This window comes from Anser anser (assembly GCF_964211835.1).
Source record: "Anser anser genome assembly, chromosome: 19".
Classification (NCBI taxonomy): Eukaryota; Metazoa; Chordata; class Aves; order Anseriformes; family Anatidae; genus Anser; species Anser anser.
The window spans coordinates 5,513,614-5,519,634 of NC_139740.1; the positions used below are offsets into that span (position 1 = coordinate 5,513,614).

The following is a 6,021-nucleotide window of genomic DNA, read 5'->3' on the forward strand; positions in this document are numbered from 1 at the left end:
GGGCTGGGCTGGCTGCAGCTGGTAGGACAGACACGCTGGACATGTGCACAACAGGGCAGGCTCCCCCCACCCCACGGTTTTAGCAGTTGCCTATCACCCATGGAAGACCCAGGAGTGCTCCAGGCATGACTTCACCCGCAGCTGAAGCTCAGCTGTCCCCGAGCTGGCAGCGCCTGCAGCAGCGCCTAGCAGGAGCGCTCCGTCTGCGGACGGGATGCTCAGAATACAGAATTCAGCCCAAACTCCCGGGGTGATGTCAGCGGGCCAAATTTCCCATACAAGGCAGGAATGCGCGTCTCTCATTCACCCTTCCAGCAGGAACTAATGCTGTGTTACTGCTTTGCTTCCTTTTAAAGCGCTCTCCCCAGCCCAGCCGAGGCAGGACGCGGAGCTGTCACCAGCGCCGCTCAGCCGGGGCGCAGAGCTGCGGCCACGCCGTGTCCCCACGGCTGGGGACAAACCCTGCCACCCAGCCCAGGTGCTGGCATCTCCAGGGCTTGGGCCTCCTGGGGTGTTTCAAGGGGTCACAAGGTAAGGGCAATCCTCCCCCTCCCCATACCATCGCTGTATAAAGGACGAGTTGTTCCCAAAAACCTCCTGTGAAGGACTCATGGCCCCGAACGTCATTCCAGCCCAGCTTATGGTCCTCTGGCTATTCTGTCCAGCGCGACTGCCCTGCCCCAGCCCTTGATGCTCTCCAAGCATCACTCGATATCCAGTGATGTCATTAAAAAGCCTCCCCTTAACTTCAGTGCCCCTGGGTAGGGTTTGGGGAGCAAGAAGGTTTTGCCCTCTCAGGATGAATGAAGCCAGGACACGGGCACGGGCAGCTCCCGTCCCCACTCTGGTCCCTGCGGTCATTTCCTCCAGCCACCAAACCCATCCTGGACCAGAAGAACGTTGCCAGCGCAGACAAAATTTTGAAAGCCAACCCTTCTCCCTGAAACTTTCTTCACTTTCCCCCAAAACACATTTGTAATAGGAAAAAGAAAGAAAAAAAGAAAGTTTTGTTGACAGTTTGAAAACAGCCTTCCCTGTGTGTTTAATACGGAACCATAAATGCAGATTTAGGGTTTAATTTTCCCTGTATTGTTTTCATTGTCTGGCTTTTTTTTTTTTTTTTTTTTAAGTGGGGAATAATATTAAAAAGTACAAAAGGCCCAGACGGTATTTATTGTTGTTCCAAGCCGTAGCCGGTCACAACCGTACCAAAGCCAGCACAACGAAGCACGCAGCGCACAAATAAAACGAGACACAAACAAAGGTAATAAAAGAGACAAGTATCTGTTTCAAAAGCCCAGGAAGAGCAGCAGGAGTGTAACTACTTCATGTTCCAGCTAATATAGCTGTCTGGAGTGATGCTCCGAAAGCTATACCAGGGAACACTTTATGGGTTTCCCTTGGAGAGCTCTTGTAAATATTTGCCTGCAATGGCTGAGGAGCACTGGTGACGTTGGGGAGCTGGTGATCCGTTTGGTTTGCCAGCTGGGCTACAAAGCCAACAGTCTGGGTTGCCTGAATAGCATACCCCACACCGCAGTCTGTAGCCATGGACACGTCAGCACCCAGACCCCCCAAAGCAGCACCCAAGCTCCCCATATAGCACCCAACCCCCTGCGTGCAGCACCCAGATCCCAGCAGGTAGCACCCAAATCCCCCAGCGCAGCACCCAACCGCCCCCCACGCAGCACCCAGACCCCACCAGGTAGCACCCAGACCCCCCACCCTGCAGCTGACGGAGGGAGGTGCTGCTGCTCATGTGCCTGTCTCAGTAGCTGCCCCAGCTCATCCGTGTTACGAGACTGATGCACTCAGCCACACCGGCTGGGGAGGGAACGTAGGTGCCGAGGGGGCAGCAGGGGGCCAAGGCAGCAGTGGGTCACCAAAAACACAGCCGGGTGCTGCAGCTTCAGCAAGCTGGTGGGAGGCAGGATCAGTCCTGCTGGCCCCAGAGGGCCCATAAATCATATAGATAAATCTCAGCCAACATATCTCAGGGGAGGACAAATGGGGCTCACTCGAACGTCAACCCTTTTGCCCCCCTAGGTGGTGGTGCACCAGCACAGTCCCTCCATCGCGGTGGTGAGCATCCCTCCTCTCCATCCGTGGGGCTCCCCGAGCTCCTGCCAGGGCCTCGAATCCCATTCAGCCTCCTCCTCTTACCAGCTCTTATTAATTCATGCTCCGACCTGAGGCCTCCCAGATGTCCTCACATCCCTTGCCAGCTCCCTAATCAAGTTGGCCCCGTCTCCACCGCCGCTGGGGAGGAGGTATCAGATACAAGGGGGACGGAGCTGGCTCCCGGTGCCAGGGCCAAGCAGCGGGTATTGGATTTGTTGCCTCCTGACTCAGCCAAAGCAGGAGGAAGACTTCGTCTGCTTTCTGCTCACAGGTCTGTTTGCTTTCTGGGGGCGGGCATTCGATATTCTGCAATGGGTCAAGTCATTTTGTCAGGTTAACTGAGTGCAGGATAAATATACTCCCACTAACTTTTTTTCTTTTTCTTTTTTCTTTTTTTTCTGCTCTATATGACATTCCCTGTGGATCCACTTGTCCAAAAAAAAAAAAAATCCTGTCCCCACATTTTCAGTGCCTATGTCTGAATACTTCAGGGCACCTTTGCCAGCCCCCAGTGCTGAGGACACTGCCCAGCTCTCCTGCACATCTCCAGCACCACCCCTACCTGCCCAGCCACCACTGCGATGCTCAGGGGGCTGCAGCTCTGGTCCCTGTGCCCACTGCAGCCTCCCCTGCGGATGTCCCCACCACACGGCTCAGACACTGCCCTTTATTATGCCCTAAGGAGCCCACAGGTGAAGAACCACAAATCCTTTCTTTAAGGCTAGGGGAGCATCTGGCTGGCGTCCCGATGTGCCAGGCTCTGCTCACACGTATTCTGCCCCAAAAGGCTTGGTGGGACCAGAACCCGCGCAGGAACCAGAAAGCACCCTGATGAGGACCAACATCCTTCCTGCCACCGCTGCCACCTGGGCTGGGGACTGCCCAGGGCTTCCTTGGGACAGCAGCAGCTCATCCTTGGCACCGGGGCTGCGGGTCCCACCGGTTATCGGGGACAATATGCGTCCCTGCAATCTGAAGGCAAGAAGTCCTTGAACTTCCCATGTGATTCAAGGAAAGCGCAGGAGGTTACTGAGATCAACAGAGGATTTGGGTACGACAGGACCCTCCCTCACCTCCTCCCTCTCCTTTGGGATTGAGGACCCGCAGGCTGCTGCAGGCCTGTCCCCATTAGCTATTGTTCCCATTCATTGTAGATGAAGGGGCTTTTGTTGTGGGAGCCCATGCGGGGTCATGTTGCCCCTTGGTTATCAATCTGCTTTGCTCTGCCCTGTCCCAAAGTCCACTCCCTGCTACAATGGGATGTTTTCTTCGGGAGCAGCTCCCTGACAGGCAGCGGCTCCCTTTGCCTCCAGACCTTATAATCACTCCTTAAGCTGCGCTCGCCTCGGGCTCCCGAGTCCCTTTTCCACCACACTCCCAGTTTAACCCCTGATCCCATCTACGCTATGGGTCAGTGGGAAAGGGGAAAAAATACAGCCATGCCGGGGGGGCTGGCGTGGGCTGTGCATTCAGGAGGCATCCGGGCTTGAAGCCTTTTCCTGAGCCCTGCTGGTCGTACGGGAGCACCTGGAAATACCCAGGGCTGAGAGCCAGATCTCCAGCTCCTGCTTGCCCAGGGACAGAGGACCAGGCAGGGCTGAGGACTCGCAGGCAGAGGCTCTCCCGGCAGGCAGGTCTGCCTACTCGCTGTTCCGCAAGGGGACCCCAGGGGAACGGCATCCCAAACTGGGCAAGCTGCAGGAAGGAAGCCTCGTGAACGGGCTGCTGCTGCTGGTGGAGGGAGATTTTGGCAGCAGCTGGGAGAAGAGCCCTGTTCACGCTCAGGGGTGGCACCAGAAACAACTCGTGCAGCAGGGCGTCCCTCGAGGCGGGGAGCAATACAATAATAAAGAGATAAAAGAAGAAAAGTACAGCCAAGCAGCGGAAGGAACGAGTGCAAACAGGACTGGAGGGGAGAAGCTGCCAGGACCATCCCTGTGCCAGAGCGAGCAGCAGCCCTGCCGCCCGCTGGGACCGGGGCTCGCCTCTGCCACGCGGCCACCGGCGCGGGGACCACAGGCACCAGGGAGCCACGCATGCATGGGATGGGGTGAACAGTGTTAAAATGGGTGGAAAGGTCAAGGGGTGAGAAATTTAAGGGAGAAGGAAAGAGGCCGCTGTAAAAATGTGAAGTCAGTTGTGTAAGAGGCTGAGTAAAATGAAAAGCACCTTTTGCTCCAAGCTTCTAAAAAAACCCCACGTTGTGCCCCAGGGGGTTATCGTGGCAGGAGGGCCAAACAGATCAGGGTGGAAATTCTCAGAAGTGGATATGAAGACATCATCCGCTCAGTTTTTCTACCTTTACCAAACATCATTCAGCAAAGGGCCTTGGTACCAAGAGAAACTCATCCCAAACTAAGAACAAAACTGGTCTGCAAATAAACCTCCAAGTAGCCTCTTGTTTGCAGCTGTGCTAGCAGAGTCTGCAATCACGTGGGGTACAAGGCAGGAAACTTCTTGATTTCTTCAGCTTGCCCTTCCCAGCAGGTAAGGCATCCTCCTTGTCGGAGAGTGGCTGCTGGAGCCCCCGGTGCCTTCGGCCCCAGCACGCAGAAGCGATGAGTCAGGCTCTGAAACAAATCGCAAGATTGCCTTAAATACCGTGCGGCTCTTTTAAATACAGATATATTTGGCTTATTGCTTTCTAGACACTAAAACTTTTAAATAGACTCTGGTCCTCTTTTCCCTAGGCAACTGGTGATTTTTTAAAGGAAAGCTGAGATTCTCACCCATATTTCCAGGACAATGCAGGAGAAAAGCAGCAGGCACCATGAGTCCTGCGCCACAGCCCCAGCCTCGTGGCAGACACGGCGCTCCCACACATCTCCCTTCTTGTTTCCTCTGCTGGAAATGACCATTTATTCAAACTGAAAATGGAGCATTGTTCTAAGTGTCCAGAAAGGAGCATCGTAATAAGCAGCAGGAAGAAGTCAGAGCACTTTCCATTGATCGCATTCCTTCTGCAGGGCCCGCTCCAAAGCCCATTGATGTCAGCGAAGTCTTTTCATTGACTTCAATGAGCTTGGGATCACAGCCCCGACTTATAAAGGCATTTAGGTTCCTAATGAGGTAAGTAGTTGCCTAGAGGTATTAGGGGCCTAACCTGCTTATAGCCTTTTGTAAATCACACCAGGCATCTACTTACATGTTGAAGCACTGAAATACCTGAAACACTGCGGTATGGTGAGGGCTCCAGACACAGCGGTTGGAATTGGGCTCACGAACTTCAGATGAAGTGATCTGGCTGCCGTGCAGCTGGGGTGGGTATGGCTTTGGAAATCCATACATTCGAGATAAGTTTCTTTGCTTAGAGAGGAAAAATGTCATAAAGTTGGGAGAAGATCTAATAGAATAATTCATTGCAAATAGCATTTGTTATTAATTTTGGCCTGTTTACTATTTGGAAACACATTTTTATTAGTCAGCCAGCTCTGCAGATGGCTGATTATTATTCATTGCAATTTTTTTCCTCTTTTCATTGAATAATTTGTAGATACACCAGCTTTGCTTCCAAGTGGTTGAAGTTTAATTCCTTAGCTAGGTCCACACCAAACAGAGGGGAAAAAAAAAGATCTAAGTCAAGTGTTTCATGTGCAAGTTTGTTTAAAAAGTCTATAATCTATGACAAACATTTCAAATTAAAAGGCCATTCCCACAGGCAATGAAATAACGAAGCCCTTAGAAGCAGGCAGCCGAGGCACGGAGCTGATAGCTCCTCGTACGTGTTACGTGCTCTCGGAGGACAGCAAAGAGAGGAGAAAACTCGGAGAGCAGCCTCCCGATGGGGCTGTGGAAATTTCCTCCAGGTCCTGCTGCCAGGCTGCGGGCAGTTTGCTGATGTGAGCGGGGAAAAAGCTGGGTTTGGGTCCGGTGCTGGGCCGCCGGCGGTCCCGAGGGAGC

The 6,021-nt window shown here is 53.4% G+C and overlaps 1 long non-coding RNA gene across 1 annotated transcript; it reads right to left on the bottom strand.

Moving 5' to 3' along the window:
• Positions 1-1,807: 1,807 nt before the first annotated feature.
• LOC310884022 lies at positions 1,808-5,278 on the bottom strand. The gene is made up of 2 exons (XR_014573984.1): positions 4,851-5,278; positions 1,808-4,691 (listed from the first exon to the last, which is right to left on the bottom strand). It is a non-coding gene; the product is annotated as an uncharacterized lncRNA (long non-coding RNA).
• Positions 5,279-6,021: the final 743 nt, after the last annotated feature.